The 16,372-nt window shown below is 42.1% G+C and overlaps 1 protein-coding gene across 2 annotated transcripts in view; it reads left to right on the top strand.

Moving 5' to 3' along the window:
* The first annotated feature begins 562 nt into the window (after positions 1-562).
* ZFHX4 (zinc finger homeobox 4) overlaps positions 563-16,372 on the top strand; it is a 155,374-nt gene continuing 139,564 nt past the window's right edge. The window contains exons 1-2 of one of the 2 annotated variants that reach the window (XM_075415980.1): positions 1,707-1,801; positions 3,189-3,407. The gene's annotated coding sequence lies outside the window, so the exon portion shown is untranslated. Of the gene's footprint in view, positions 915-1,706; positions 1,802-3,188; positions 3,408-16,372 lie in introns of those variants that run through there. The other variant, XM_009940519.2, reaches the window with a different exon arrangement.

Here is a 16,372-nt window from a genome sequence, read left to right as displayed (position 1 = left end):
AATGTGTATTTTTCATTAAATCCCAATTAAAAGAGAGAAGAGGGAAGAGAAAGAAAGACAGACAGACAGAAATATCTCCCTGATGGAATAATTAATTTGGACCCCTCTCTTTCGAGTTCCTCAACAGTTAAAAGAGCAAGTCTGCCGCGCCCGCCCCCCCTTTTTTTTTTTAAATTTTCCCTAGCCGTCTACTTTGTGTGCCTGTGCGTGTGTGTCTGTGTTACTAATGAAGTTTGCAGGCTCGTGTTTGTATCCACGAGCTCCTTTCCGCTGCCCCTTCTCCTCCGGGCTGGCTCTGCGGCTCCCGCAGCCCCGGCGAGCCCCCGGCAGCCGCGGCAGCTCCGGCTTCCCCGGCCGCGGGGCTGCGCGTCATTTGCAGCCCGGAGAATGTTGATCACCTCACTAATTACACCTCTCCCTCTCCTCTTCCCTCTCGCTCTCTCTCGCTCTCTCTCGCTCTCTCTCCTCTCTCTCTCTCCTCTCTCTCTCTCTCTCTCTCTCTCTCTCTCTCATTCCCAGAGTGCATATCGGGAATAGACACACAAAGACATGCGCACTCAACTTAATCAGCCATTTTTTTAAACAGGGCTAAAACGATAATAATTAGCAGAATAAAGACATATCGGATTTTCATTTCCTTTCCTCCTTTTCCCAACCCCTTCACAACCAAACAGCGAGACCGCGGTCGGCACATGCTTTAACAACTCCCGGACCCCAAAGGACCGCTCCATGCCCCCCACTTCTTGCTCAGTCATTTTTATTTTCACCCAATAAAGTTGGAGGATTATTTTTTTTTATTATTTTTTTTAATGAACCTTCTCTCGTTTACTTGGATGTGATCAGCTGTTAAGTAAATAAAGCAAAACAAAAAAAAGAGGCGAAGATCCAGTAGGAACTGCGAGGGGAAATGGAAAGTAAGTTTTTTCTTTAACTTTTATTGAGTAGTTTGTGTTAAATTTAGGTCGAGTATCGATTATCTTTCCAGGCTGATCTTGCACAATCTTTGATATTTCGCTCTCGCTCTCTCTCTCTCTCTCTCTCTCCCTCTCTCTGTGCCTCTTTCTCTCTCTCTCACATACACACACACACTCACATCCCCAGATCCCCTGTATCTCTCCCCTCTCTCTCTCCCCCCTTTTTCCGCCTGTTTCCCCATTTTTAGGTACAGTATTTGCTCTTGTTTGGGAAGGAGGGGCTGCTTTTTCTCTCTCCCTTCTTTCTTTCTCTCTCTCCCTTTCTCTTTTATTCCGGGGGTTACGTTTTGTTTGTGTATTTTTTTGTTTGTTTGTTTTGGTTTGGGTCTGTGGGTTTGGGTTTTTTTTATTGTTTTGGTTTTTGTTTCTCTTTCGGGCCGTAACTTTCGGATTAAGTGGAGGACCCTGCTCAGTTTGTAGAAGAGGTTCGGGGGTTGCCCCCCACTTTTCATTTCGCTGTTTTTTCATAGGGAGCTCGGGGAGGAGGGTGGAAAACAACACTGTCAGATTAGGAAAGACGTTACGGCTGTCAGAAGTCATCGCTCGCCAGCCCCTTCAGAGCTCGCGCTCTCGTTCCGCAGCTCCGTCCCCCCCCAAAAAAACTTTGAGGTGCTTTTTGAAGGCGCATTCCGCTCTCCCACCCTCCTTCCCTCTCCTCCCCATCTCCACCCCCCTCGGCCACCCAAACTTTCGCTTTCGGGCGGGGGGGGGTACTGGGGGGGGAAGGGATGCCAGCAGGGCAACGGGGACCCTGACCGCGTGCGTGTGTACAGGACAAGGTGTGGGGTGCTTTTTCCCCTCTTCCCCCCCCCCCCTTTATTTCTCAGGTAGGTTTCTCAGGAGGAGCAGAGGCAGGGGTGGCCGTGCGGGTGCGTGTGCGGGTGTGTGCGTGCGTGTGCGCGCAGGGGCTCGCGCTGCCGGCAGCGGGAGGAAGAGGAGCCCGTTAGGAGCGCGCCCGACCGCTCTGTCCGTTTCGCCGCGCGGCGCGGGGAGGTGGCCCGGAACGGAGCGGCCCGGCCCGGCCGGCCCGGAGCGGCCCCGCCGGCGGGATGCAGCTGTCGCTGCCCGTGGGAGGCTGCAGGCCGGGCGCCGGCGGAGCCCCCGGCATCCCCGCTGTGCTGGGCCGTAGGAACGGCTCGCCGCGGGCAGGGTCGGGGGCTGCTTTCCGCGCAGCCTTTCTGAGATTTTTGAAAGAGGGGGGGGCGGGTGCTGTTGTTTTGCGGGACAGGCGTCTATTTTATTTATTTTTTTTTAAACGGAGGACTAAGGTTAAAAAAAAAACAAAAACACCACACCCCCACACCCCCCCCAGTCAACATTAAAATAAAAGAAAAGCGGTTATGAGCAGGGAGCAGGCAATTCGGTTCCTGCTCTGCCTCACTGCTCGTGCCAGAATCAAGTGCATCCCTTCCCATCACGGCGGCTAATGGCAGACGCGTCCCCGCTTCCCTCTCTTGCTTGACATGAAATTTCCTGCAAAAATGCTAATAAACTTTCCCCCCATCCGATGCCAACTTACGGCTGTTCGCCCCCCACTCGTCCCCTCCTGCATCTTCTTACCCCCCCCACCCCACTCCCCCAGCCCCGCCAGCCTCCCCAGCAGCGGCAGCAGAAAACGCACGGGTTGGTATTTCTTTTGTTACCTGCGAGCCGGGCTGCCGGGGGTCTCTCATCGGCTGCTTAGGGCACTGGGTCCAACCGAGAGAGGAACCACATCAGTCGGGTTCAGCCTGTTTCACCTCAGCGCCGTCCCGAGGAGGCTTTAGCCACCTTTCAATAACACACCCTCTTCCTCCTCCTCTTCCTCCTTAGGTACCAAGGCAGAGATCGCAAACATAACACCCCCCCTCCACCACCAAAAAAAAAAAAAAAAAAAAAAAAAAAAAGCCCAACCAAAAGGTAACTTGCCAGGCTGAAGATGGTGGATTTACATTAAGCCAGACACAGGCAGGTTCACTCAGGAAGTCTGACCATCCCGTTTTCTGACAGTCGCATTTCCTCGGCTCCATTCCGTCCTCCTCTTTTTTTTTTTTTATTTTCTTTTTATTAGCCTTGTTCCGTTTTTAATCAACGATTATGTAGTTGGCAGGAGGAGAGCGAGAAAGAGCGTGGAAAGAGAGGGCTCGGGTGCTTTTGGGGTGGTTGCTGTGAGTTTTTTTTTGATGGTGTGTTTTTTTTTTTTTTTTTCCATTTGTGTTTCCCCTGGATTTGCAGTGGCTCGATCCTTTGGAGCGGTGGTGGAGTGTTTAAAAAGATCATATGTAGCATTATATTTTTAGTTTGGTGGTGGATGGATGGAAGAGGTAGTGAGAAGCCTTTGCAGCCCTGCCTGTTGTTGGTTAGATTGAGGCAGAGACTTGGCTGCGATTGGGACGCGACTGTGACATGGGCATCGATCGCTTCCATTGAGAGCAATGCAAAAACACAGCCTGGGTATGTAACACTCTCAGTGCCATCAACACTTGTTTTACTTTATATTTACTGGCAAAACTGACAGAAGGATCCGGAGTGCTTTTCTTTGAAATAAGGAATACAAACGTTTGGATGGGAAGGTGCACAAAGAAGACTGTGGAAATAAACGGGGGGTTGAAGGTTGGGGGGTGTGGGGAGGGAAGAGCCTTAATCATCATTGCTCCACTTGCTATTCAACTGACTGTATTTAAGGAGTTTCTCGCTTTTTTTTTTTTTTTTTTTTTTTTTTGACTAGGGGATCCTACTAAACTGGTTGAAATAAAAAAAATCAGACAATCAACCTTGAGGGAATATCTGCTAGTTTTCAGGGTTTGCGGTTTCAGCCGGTAGGAAGGCACACAAAATAAAAGATGGCTAGCCAGCTGTTTTAACCTCTTGCACCTGGCTCCAGAGCTGGGGCTCACCAGGATTATTCAGTTATTCGTACTGTCCGTGCTTGAATATTTATAGTGTACGATCTAGAGATCCACACAGTGCTTTGCAGCACCTCTTTATCCTTTAGTCGTGGGCTTTTTGGACTTTGTCAACATAAGCATGTATTCAATAGTTTTCATTTTTATGATAATGAACATAGAGGGTCAATGAAATATAGAGGGAAAAGTCGTAAATCTGCAAAAGTGAAACCTACCCAAGGAACAAAGAAAGGTCAGGTAAACCATCTGTGTAAGTCACAGTAATAGTACCTGCTGTTTGGTTTATGTAGTGATACTGCTTTATTATTCTCTAAAATGAAACTTATCTGCTAGATCAAGTTAAAACTAAAGGAAAGCTGTGGAGATGATAAATGACATTGCGTGCATCTTTCAGAATAGGGAGACAGCCGTGTTCCTTGATTTTTGAGTAGTTTAGGTTTATTTGTGAAGATGGTGCACCAGCAAAGAACATATAAAGGGTGCCGAGAAAAATCACTGTTTAATATTGCAGAATTTACTGCTTCCATTCTGACCATGAGCCTAAATTTACACAATGAAATTTGATTATCTCTAATAACAATATTAGATCCTGCACTGGATGGATGAGAATTGAGGTGGTTTTGTTGATTGCAAGGGTTTAATGTTGCATTTCAGAATCTGATGTGGTTTAGCCTCCCTTCCATTAACTGGAAAACCCCTGAGGTTTTACAATTATTTCTTAAAGATAATACATTTAAGATTGCATTGGTAGGCTGAAGAAAAGTCATAAAGGCAAGAAGGGAAGCCCTTAATAACTCTTGAGATTCAGACATGTTCAGCAGTTAGATTGGCTCTGACTTCACCAAGGGTCGACAATGTGTCATTTCCATGAAGCCAAATTGCCCTCTGCCTATATGATATTAATGTGCAAATCAATATTTCAGGGATTAAATTTCCCTTCTTCATTTTTTATGGTTTCTACCTCAATAAGTCTCAAGTCTATTAGAAGAGGCTGGATGATTTAAAATCTCTCACTGCAGAATGGCTTGTCATAGCCTTGTTTCACAGACCGGTTTTGGATTTTCGTTATAAAAGACTAAAGGCATTCCAAAGAAGTTGATAGTCAATATAGGGACATGCTCACTGTTGTAAAGCCCTTGTTCGATTACTAGCTAAAAAAAGGTATTGAAAATATAATATATATGTTTATATAATATATATACATTCTACTGCTTTAAAAATATTGTGTTAATCACCTATTGATTTATTTCAAAATCAATGAAAGCTCCTTTCTTATTAGTGATTTGTTCAGCATTCTTCAGCCTTGTTGTTAATTTTCTTAAACAGCATGCATGAATTAATCTGCAGGTAGAATGTGTTTTGGGCTTTCTTTGGAGCATATTTAAAACCAGGCATTTTTACCTCTTTGAGCTAAGTGGTGTGAACAGTTTGGTATCATGTGGAGAGCCAGGGCACTGTTTTCTGCACTTCGGATTCAGCATTGTTTTAATGAAGCTAAGGGGCGATTTGTAAATATTTTATGATTTCTGCTCAGATGCTTATCAGCAATGTTTATTAAGAGTTTCCACTGAACATTCAGGATCAGTTAAAAATTAAAATGGAGCTATCTGGTCTGGAAGGAAACAATACATGACAGAAAATTTAGGTCAAAATATGAGGTTGTGACTTTATCACATAATCTTGGGAAGGCCCTACTGTCTATCGTTTAGTGTTGTTTTACAGTCTTAGACCATCTGGACCAAGTTCTGCACAGCTGCATGAATTTCATATGTGATAGAACATTTTTTCCATTCAGTGTGAAATGTTCCTTCCTAAAAACGTACACCAGACTTGCTTAATTTAGTCTGCTAAAAGAAATACGCATGAAAAAGGACAAAAGGCTCTTTAATCTCTGCAAGCTGTTTGTTTTTCTTCAAGATTCCTGTCTGTTTGGGTTTGAAAAGTCATGTTTATTGAGCAGATGATTCTTAGGTGTGACATTAAAATAATATATGATTTTTGTGCTAGTTTCTGCTCTCCTACTTAATTTGCAGAACTACTTTTTATGCCTGTCAAAACACAGAGTTAATCTATTCTTATTTACAATTAATCTCAATAAAATTAATCTTAACTATGCCTTAGTCAGTAGCTTAAAATATCTAATTATATTCAATTAACTGCTGTCATAGTAATTAACACTGCTTAATTGCCTCTGCATATATTTATGTAAAGCTCATTAGTTACTGCTTGCTCTTTTTTCTTTTTTTCATTCCCATTTTTGTGGCTCTGAGAGCACTGACATAAAACCCAGCCTAGTTTTTGACAATTTGGGTCTTGAAGAGCCTGTGACAATGGCAATACATGTATTCGTAACCTGCTATGTGGGTAAATATTTGTGTTTTCATATGCAAAAAAGGGGTACCAGACCTGGGTTTCTGAAGACATTCCAATACAGCCCCCTCTTCCCTTTCTCCTACCCCAACACGTACAAAAGTACAAAAATGTTTTCTAGCCCTGTTGACAGAAATATGAGAAGCCAGGTTAAGCTTTGTGTTTATAAATGAAGAGCTTTTCTGCATCTGCCTTGGGGCTGTACCCAGAAGGCAGAGCTTTGCTGCTCCAAATTCATTCAAAGGGTTAAAGACTTGGCCAAGGTTCAAACTGAGAAGCGCCCAGGGAAAGTGCATGTGAATATGTACAAGTTTCATGTAATTAGTGCTTAATTATATTAACATATGCAAATTGTCAACTTAGGAGCTTGTTGAGCTGGCAAAGATCAGCCAGGCACAATTGCTGTATTGTTCTGAAACAATAATGGATTTCAAGTTGGATTGTGAAAACACATAACTAGCTATCTAATTTAACTCATACCATGGTGAAATTTCATTAGTCTCCATGGAGACTGGTTTAATTGTGCTGACTAATGTTCTGGGCTGCAGAATGTCCTAAAAAGAAAGCGTTGTTTGCCTAATCCACCTTACAATGACACTTGTTTGTACATGTTTCCCTTGTGTGAGAATTTGCATATGCAAATAAATAGTTTCTCTGCCCCATTTGTCATGGCTGTTCATTACCCATGAAGAGGACATTGTTACTAGGCTGTTACTGAGTCTCCCAAGACAGGATAGTGTCAACCAGTCCAGCCACATTCTTTCATAATTTGTTTCTGATTAATAGACCAGAGTGAGGCTCATTCTATTCAGGCCTCTGCAAAGGGAAGGTCAGTTCTGTCACTGAAAAGAGTTTCCGCAGCAACTGAAGTTTTTTCTCTCCCGTCCCCTCCCCCCTCTTGCTTTGGCTAAAAGAATCATATTTAAAATAATATATTCTTGCTCTAAGGAATACCGCCACTAATAATCTCTAGTTTCCTAAAGCAAAAGATAGGAAAATAAAGGAGATTCTGGTATTGGAATATTAATCCTGTTTTTGACAGAAAGGTAAACTGATATAATTGCTTTTCAGTCGAAGGAATGGGGGTTTATACAAGTGTGAAAGCATCGGAAAAGGATTAGCATTTTTTTGCATAATGAAAAGCTCTGTTGAATAGGGCACTGAATGGTTGACTGAATGACTGAGATGAAAGGAAGATGAAAATGCAGGCTCCTCTTTCTTTATGCCTACGTTCAGCTCTCCCTAAAGTTATGTTTGTCCAAGACTTGATTGAAAACAAGCAGAAGCTCAGATTTCAGCAACTTGCTAAGATGCCCCGAGTTTCCATCATCATGTGAAGTAATATGCATGAGAGCAGTGCAGCGAAAGGATGAGAAACACAGGTTTGTATGGAGGGGAGCTCCAGGAACATGACAGGCAAACCAAATATTGACTATTGGGTATCGAGGATTCCCAGCACTTTGCCTGGGGGAAAGAAGGAGGGAGGAGGGGGGCCAGCAGGGAGGGAAGGAGCTATTCCGAAAGTTGCCAATGGAAATTACACATCAACGCATAATAATCTAATAAAGTTTGGTATTCAAGGAAGCAAGGTTTAGTCAATATCTGTTTTAATTATTAAACTATTTCTCTTTTGGAAAAAGTTATGAATTCTGACTCAGTACTAAGTGTTTAAGTGGTATAGAAGCCTTACTGGGGAAAAAATTACTCTCTTTGTTTGGCTTTGAAAATAGAGAAAGCTTACCGAAATAGAAATTGATATATGCACATAAGGAGCAATGTTTTCAGCATGGCTGCATCAGCATACTCAGGTTGTTTAAAACATTTAGATTCCAGTAGATTCAGGTAGTAAGAAGGGCCCCAGCCTCCTCTCGCTATCAGTACTGGCCCCCACTGACTTCCAGCGGAGCAGGATCAGGCCCCCAGACAGGGCTGCAACTGGTTAGCTGTTGACAACGTGATCAGTGCTTCTAATTATGTTCTCTCAACAGTAATTAGGGCAGTTAAAATACCATAAGTGTTGAGCCACTTTTAAAAGTGGGAAGTGGTTCTTTTGTACATATGTAAATCAAATGCAGTGTGAATAATTATTTGTATGTATGCATATTAAATAGGCTCTCTTTTTTTTCAGGTCAACATAATTACCGATTTAGAGCTACTGTGGAAATCTGTTGGTAGTTAGACGAAATATTATCTTGTTTGGGGTTTTGTTTTTTTTTCAGTTTGCAGAACATTTATTTGTAAATGCTTGTTAGTTCAGTATTGGGCTTGATATGATAATATTTAAACAGTTAGAGAGGCCTCTAAGAAATTAGGATTATGGATAAATGAAATAAAACTGTAAGTGCAGAAAGTACTTGCTAAGAATAAAGCCACAAAAATTCTCTCTTTTAAGAAAAAGTTAAAGACTTTCTATGGGGTTTGGGAATGTTTTACTGCTAACTTTATGAAATTCCTTAAAACTTATTTTAAAGGAACATGCTTAGGGGATATTCTTTCATTCTGGGAACAGCTTATTAGTGTATTTCCATAAGAAAAAATGTGTTAATTTAAAAAATAAATTCATTTATACTTAAAAATATTGTTAACCAAGCACCATGTGTTGTCTCTGGCAAAGTTCCAGCCACTGTAGAACTGGATAACACATGGGTTAATAATAACTTATGTGATGTCTGCATTCTTACTGAACGGGCAGAAACACAGCACACTGAGATACTGGGATTCAAGATTTTACAGAATAAGATGTAATGCAGAATATGTTTATGTGAACAGATGCACAGATAGAAGAAACTAAAAGACACGTATCAGTTGCTTTTATCTAGTAGATTCTGTTTGGTTGCTGTTGAGATTTGTTGATGTTTCTGAAAGGGGCAGTATGCATGTTTGTTGGTAGCAGGATTCAGCAGACCTGTAGAGATAAACTTGTTTTGCACAAACAGGGACAGCAGGTTTAGCCTTAAATACATACTACTCTCTTCCTTTTTTAACAGTTACTCTATAGCACTTTGATACCATTATTTTCGTCACTACTGCAGCTTTTGCTGAGTTCCAAACTAAGCCAGAAAAGTTTGTACCAGCCTGAAATGCGGCAGTCTTGTTGAGGAGTGACTTTTTCTGCTTAAACAAGATATTCAGGAGGAATGGCTTAACTGAGTTATATGATCAAAACAAAAGTTTGCCATATTAAGACACTCTTTTATATATTCGCATTACTCAGAATCAGCTTTCAATTTAAGAAAAATGAAAAAGAGATATTTAGAAGTTTATTTGTCCAAATTATGTTTTATTTGTTTTTGGTACTTTTGAGAACAATTTTAAATGTGCACAGAAACTGGGATCTCTTTACGGACGAATCTAGCAGACTTCTAGCACTCACGGTGATTTGATAGGCTGTACCAGCTCCCAAGAAGGTGTTATGGTCCTTCAGGTCAATAGTTCACAAGCTAAAGGCTGTATGTACACGATAGACCATGGTGACTCTGAAAACAAACCTTTACCATGTAGGCTGCAGTGGTGTCTGCCGAACAAGTGATGCACACACTAGATGTACATCTAAAACTGTATTTAAAAAGACACATGTTCTATTTCTGAAACCATGAAATCATCACAAAAAGCCTGTGTTGATGTGAGCCTAGGACATGTAAAGTCAAAAGAACCAGATTCTTCACATTCACCCCAAACTAAATTGACAATAACTCCTCCGAAATCAGAGGAGTAATATGGGTGTAAAACTGGGAAGACAGACAGTTCTGGTATTAGTAGAAAAACAATCAGGCCTGTAGTTCCAGTTTGACAATAATCCCATAAATTCAAATTTAAAAGGTTTCGTCTTCTCTTTGTGCACTAGCATTTCCATTTTTAAGGATGATACAGAAGGCACTGGACGGCCTGTAAGAAAGAGGGGTTCCAGAGGGGCTGAAGGGGATCACTTCTGTTCCTTTTACCAGGTAATAGCAGAGCTGAGGGTCTGGGAGCAGTGGCTGCTGAAGGCTTGCTCCTCCCTGTTTTGACACCGCGCTGCCTTATAAATTCACCTAATCTGAGATGGCAAGGCACCTGTCACTGGTAGTGCTCCAGTGTTTGGCGCACTGATGGAAATTTGGAGTAATCCCAGTTATTTCCACATTTGTTCCAGAAGATGGTAGTGTAACAGATCAGAATAATTTCTTTTTGAAGAATAACAAAAACAGAACTTCCTTCTTTCCCTTTGGTTGTTGGGGAAGATCCTTTGATTTTTGGTATTCTGAGGGCCATAGCTTTTGCAAGAAGGGAGCAGAAAAATAAAGTCTTTGGATTTGCCAAGCGTTACGTGACGGTTTCGAATACAGGTGGTTTTCCTGTGCGAGAAACCATGGCCATCCACCTTCACATAAGAGTTTCTCCTGGTTTAATACCTAAAAACTTCACATGCCTACCCCACTCCAGAAAGTAAGGTTCTGAGTGAAAAGTAGCTCCTTAAACAGGGAACTTATTCCTGGGGGTTTCACTCTGGTCCTTTTGTATTTTTTTCATATTGAAATATGGTTATTGATTTTGTTTACAGCAACGAGGGTTTAAATTAAAGAAAACATAACATTTCTAAAATAAATTACGTAGCTATATGGCAAATGTCACCCCTCAGTTCCTCAGTTCCTTTGAGTTTTATGAACCGCTCACTGAAAAAAAGTCGCTTTCTTTGCCATTGCAGTGCAGCCATCTCTGGGGTGGGAAGTGTCACCCCCTGCACAAACAACCACGAGCCACCCCACTGCCGCACAGCACTCTGCATCGGGACTGTTTCCAGCAGGAGCAACCGATGGCTGTAAGGAGGAAAAATTTGATTTCTCATTGGGTCATCAGCCAGTGCACATGGACTAGGCGCTTCAGCTCACGTGAAAAGCATTGCTGGAGTTTTAGGCCCCAACTAGTCTGGCCCCTGGATTTCTCTCTCGCCTGACGGGTGGTTTCCCCAGCGCTGCTGCAGTTCCCAATTTTGACCGAGGGCCTCTTCCAAAGTCCAGCGCCGCCTCATCGATTTCGCCGGGGTTGGATCGGGCCCTTGCAAAGGAGAGTGCCATCTCCTGAGGCATCGGCCGCCGTCCCAGCAGCGGCAGCTCTGCGCTGCCGGACAGCTGCCCCCCGGCCCCGGCCCCGCGGCAGGGAGCTCTCGCTGAAATAACGGGGCAGAGCAGTGCGGTCACAACTTCTTTTTTTTTTTTCTTCCCTTCCCCCGAGTGGGTGGAAAGGCGACAAGAGACAATGGAATAAATAATTTACAAAAAAAAAGTTAGTTTTTGAATAGAGCAGAAACTGGGAGCCTGAAAATAACTCAGCTACTAGAGGGTCAATTCAGCCATCTGGAGATTGTGACACGTCCAAAAAGGGAGGGGGGAGAGAGACCTTAAAAATGAAGAATTTCATTCCGTGTTGAAATGTATTCTCCACGCAGGCTGCTGCCTTAATGGTGAACAGCATACGTCTCTGAGTGGTTTTGCGCATCAAAGACGTATGTACTGAAACACCTAGCGTCTTGCCGCGACTGGATGTTAATGTTTCTGGACCAGAGCTCTTTGGCCCACTGCTGAGTTTATTGGTTGATCATCAGTTTGTTTTTCAATCTTATCGTTATTCAAAATTCTTTTTTTGCGGGCTCTTTGAGTTTTTTAAATACATACAGTGGTAGTGATTTATAAACATTCCTGGTTTCAGCTGTAGCTGTCCAGAAGGGTTGAATCTGCTCTCAGCATATTTTTTATACGATTTTAATAATTGGAGGCAAATATATTAGATGTCTTTTAGGTTCATTTAAAAATCTATGCAGTTTAAACAAATGTTGAATTGTGTAATGGTTTGTCTGGGAATTACTTAGGCTGCACAGCGTAATAATATTTTATTAGCTGTCATTTGTTTTCTAGGAAGAAAATGGTGATTTTTATGTTGTGTGTTATGTGAAAACTTGGCACTGAAATGGGACAGTCCCTGAACGTGAATTTCTAAAAAGGTGGGACAGTAGTTGCCCAAAAGGTGAAGACTTGAGAAAAATTGGGGTGGGTCATTTCTTTCCTGAAATGAAGCAGGGTACAGATTAGGAGCCATTAAGGTTTGCCAGGAGTTGCTGGTCATAGAAGCCTGTTTAAGTGCTCACTGTCAACAAGGAAATCATGGGCAGCACTTAAAGTGGCTCACCTCTGATTTATTCATAAACCTCACACGAGCACTTGGCTTTGTTCTTGCTCTGGTAAGGGGGAACTGATGCCAATAAGAACTGGAATAAAGAGCTTCTTGCATGGTCCAAAAGTGAATAGCACTTTATCTCAAAGCATGACCTCCGTTCCCAAGATCTGTTGTGTTACAGTTGACTCCGCTAGATGTGTATTCTCAGATGAATTGCTAGAAGAGGTTACGACAAATATATACTTTGTAAACCCTCTAGATGTAACAAGAACTGTGTAACTGGAACTTAGGTTCTAACTTGACAGAAAGGTTGCAGTATTCATAGTGAACTGGGAGATTTCCGTTTCAGACAGCGCTTTATGCTGGTGTTTTTAATGTGAGTCAGAAAACAGTATGATTATGTGGCTGCAACTCAAGCGAAAATTTTATATTCTTTAAGGGATTAATTTGAGAAATGTATTTTGATAAAAGTAGACACACAGAAATGCGAAGTAGTTCAGAGACCAAAAAAAAAAAAGAAAGAACAGAAAAAAATTAACTTCATTTTTAGGCATATTTGATTGCTGCTGCTTTATTTTTGTTTCTCTAAAAAAGGCAAAGTAGCACTCGCCGTTCGCGATGGGGGAAGGGACCTTTCGACGTTGGTCAACTGCCATGTTTGCACTGGGGCAGAGGTTGAGTACAGTTACTTAAATCCCCAGAGAAACATTTAGTTAACGCTAGTCTCTTTCTGATCCCGTCTGAGTTTGGTTTTCTTTTCTGCTTTTAAATGAAGTTTGTTTATTGCCATGTTTAGGATATGTTTTCAAACTGACTTGCATTTTCACAACAGATTTGACCAAAAGAGTCATAATGGAAGATAGTGATGAGAGTTAATGATACGTCTTTGATAAAGCAGTCCTCGTGTGCAATCTGATCACAGCCATCAGCTCATTTGTCATGGCTGAAGTGAAAATGTCAGGACCAATGAGTGTATCAGTGCTGAAGGGGGCGAAAGGGCTTTTGGAGACACTTTTGTGCTGGGAGTGGGCCATAGCTTAGATGCAGCTCTAGGGAAATACTGGGATTAGCCAACTCTGTGCACAAATCCCTAGCATAACAGAATTAGTTGGGAAAATGAGGTTTGTTAGGAAAAAAAAGTCTGTGGAACTGCTCTAGGCTGCAGCCCAGGAACTATGCAAAACAGTAAGGCATTTTATTAAAATGATTTTAGCAATGTGAATGTACACACATTCCAACAAAAATCACAACTGGTAGCCAACATCATAACAAAACCCATCTTAATGCATTTTGCATATGCACGTGGGTTTGATTCTAGGAAAAAAGGGCGCATTTAAAATATATATGGTCTTCACACTCATAAAGGAATTTTTCTGAATTTGACACAGTGGAAATTAATACAACATATTTAAATATGAACTGATGCTGATGATCTTTTTGCACGGGTTAGTTAAAATAACAGATAAAAGCAGTCTCCCTGCGGCAGACAGCTCTTTACTCCTGAGGTGTAATTCATACTATAGGAACATATTGATTGCCAAACTGAGACTCTGATGTGGCTAGCCTCTTCTGTCTTTGACTGCTCTGTACAAGATGCTTCTGAAAAATATCACAGTAGGCAGATGTAGGATAACCTATTGTACATGCCTGCCTTGCCATGATTGCAAATGCAAATTTTTTAGACTTCTGAAGAGCAAGGCATCCCTTACACTTTTTTGTTTTGTTTTGTTCACATTCATTACAATAACCCTGGATACCTTTGGCAGCCGGTTTCCATTTTGTTTTTTAACCTTGGAAAATTCATGATCCGAATGGTATCCTGCAGCAATGAGTCCTACTGTCTAACCCCTTTGCCCCTCTCATCATCAGGTTTTAATTTGTCACAGCTTAGCTTTCTTGGAAACTTGCTACTTGTCTTTTGGTAAGCCTTGTCTTGCTTCCTGTTACATACCTAGGAAGAGCAGGGTGCCTCTGTGACTACGTTTTCCAGAAAAATGCTGAAGAAATCTTGATTTCTTTGAGGTGGGGATCCTACTTGCCAGCCCTATTCAGCTGCTGGGGCACTGCGTAGGTGTTTATGCAGGTAATCCCACTACCTGCGCTATGCCAGCCCAAGAGGAGTGAGCGGGAGTGAGTTATTCCATCTCCAGTGCATGGAGTGGTTACTGAGGAATTGTCCGAATAATAGACGTGTGTAGATAATTGTCTGCCTGGCTACACCAGTTAAAATGGCTATTTGCCTGCGGAAGAGATATTTACTGTTTTGCTCTACTTCCCACGTGTTTGATATTGCAGAATTGGTGGTGTTTTGACTTCACAGATCCGTGCTGAGGGGGTTCAGCAGACTGCCAGCGCTGGGCTGAGAGCAGTTTTTCCTTTGTCTAGTGTTGCTGTTAGAGGTGCTCCTGCGAGTTTATCGTCTTTCCTTTGGATTTAATGGAAGGCTGAGATAAAAAATAAGTTTTGTATCGCTGAATCCAGTAGCTGCCACCCTTACGCAAGGCCTTCGAAACAGAGCAGAGCGTGGCAGAGACGGCACCAGCCCTCGCTGTGCCGGTTGTTAGTTATTAGTGTGTCTGCGTCGCTACCGTGCGTTGCACAGCGTTCGTCCGTGGTGGAAAACTCTCGCTTCCTTTTTCTCTCCCGAAACTTGGGCACAAGTTTGGGAGCAGGCAGAACTAGCACGTCTGATGATCGGAGGGGGTGGAGAGCCGGGGATGTGGCAGAGCCTTAGGCTGTGGCTCAGATACCAGGTAATCACCGCTGGTAAGCCTAGGCTTCCTCGCAGCGGGCTTGCAGCTAGCATGTGAAACTCCCTTTTGTGGTCACGGACTTCAGGCCCGTGGTCCTTCTGGGTCTTCTCATGCCGTGAACACGGCCACAGGGACTAAAGATCCCAGGTAACCTCGAGTCTGGCATAGAAAGGTGTAATAAAGCTGCAGCCACTAGCCTTTAAACCCCAAACACTTCTCTGTTTATGTGTGTCAGCATGAGTGGCAGCAGCAAAGTAATTTATTTAATCTGACTAGTACTTATCTTTGTTAGGAGTCTTCTGCAGATTTCTTCCATTTCATGTACAGTGAATTGTCCCCTTTCAGATAACGTGCTTGTACAATCTCCTTTTTTGTTTTGTTTAATTCTATTGATTTACAGTATTGAAGTGAAATGTCTGATACCTGTTTCCTGCACTTTGACTGTATGTAGTCAAACAAGCTGATGAGATTCTTCCCTCCCTTCCACAAGCCCTTCAGCTGTTTTAAATGTATAATTATCATAGCATGTCATTTGATAGCTGCACTAATTGCTGCCAACCATTGTCTGTTTGCACTTAATGCTGAAACCTGATCAACATCCTGCTTTGGTTGATGTTTGGTGGTAAACTTTAATTAACTCTTATTGCATTGAAGAAGAGCTCAGTCTCTGTGCTAACGAATCATTTACCTTCATTATGTCCTGACAACTCCACTTGTTCCTGGTACTAATAGATACACCAGTCAGTAAATAAACCTGCAAACCTTCATGCCTTGAAGTTGTTCCACATTGATATTTTGTTGCTTAAAGTATAGTGGAGTAAAGATAATTATTTCAGTTAGTTTTGTACCTCTGGTTTTACAGACACCAGTCTCAAATTGCCTTTTTCATGCCAGACAATATCATTTTAATAGTAACTGTAGATTTAAGATAACATCATTCCTTCAGCATGGTTCCTATATACATGCATCTTTTGAATCAATACAATTAAGCTTGTCTCCTGTTGGAATTCTTGTAATTATTTTTCCTGAAATACTTTTCCTGTAATGATATTGAAGTTAAAGTAATCAGGTTACTGGCACATCATGTAAAATTCAACTCAAAATTGCTGGCTGCTTGATTTTAATTTGTCTGACATGAAGTTTGTTTGAAAAGGGATAATATGTGGTTAAACCAAGGAGCTTATAATTATGGTTGACATTTGTTTGTTTATAATGAAATCTAATTAAAGTTCATACATTT

This window comes from Opisthocomus hoazin, chromosome 3, assembly GCF_030867145.1.
Source record: "Opisthocomus hoazin isolate bOpiHoa1 chromosome 3, bOpiHoa1.hap1, whole genome shotgun sequence".
NCBI classification, from domain to species: Eukaryota; Metazoa; Chordata; class Aves; order Opisthocomiformes; family Opisthocomidae; genus Opisthocomus; species Opisthocomus hoazin.
Note: the sequence above shows the minus strand (reverse complement) of the source record. Positions and strands in the feature narration are given on the sequence as shown.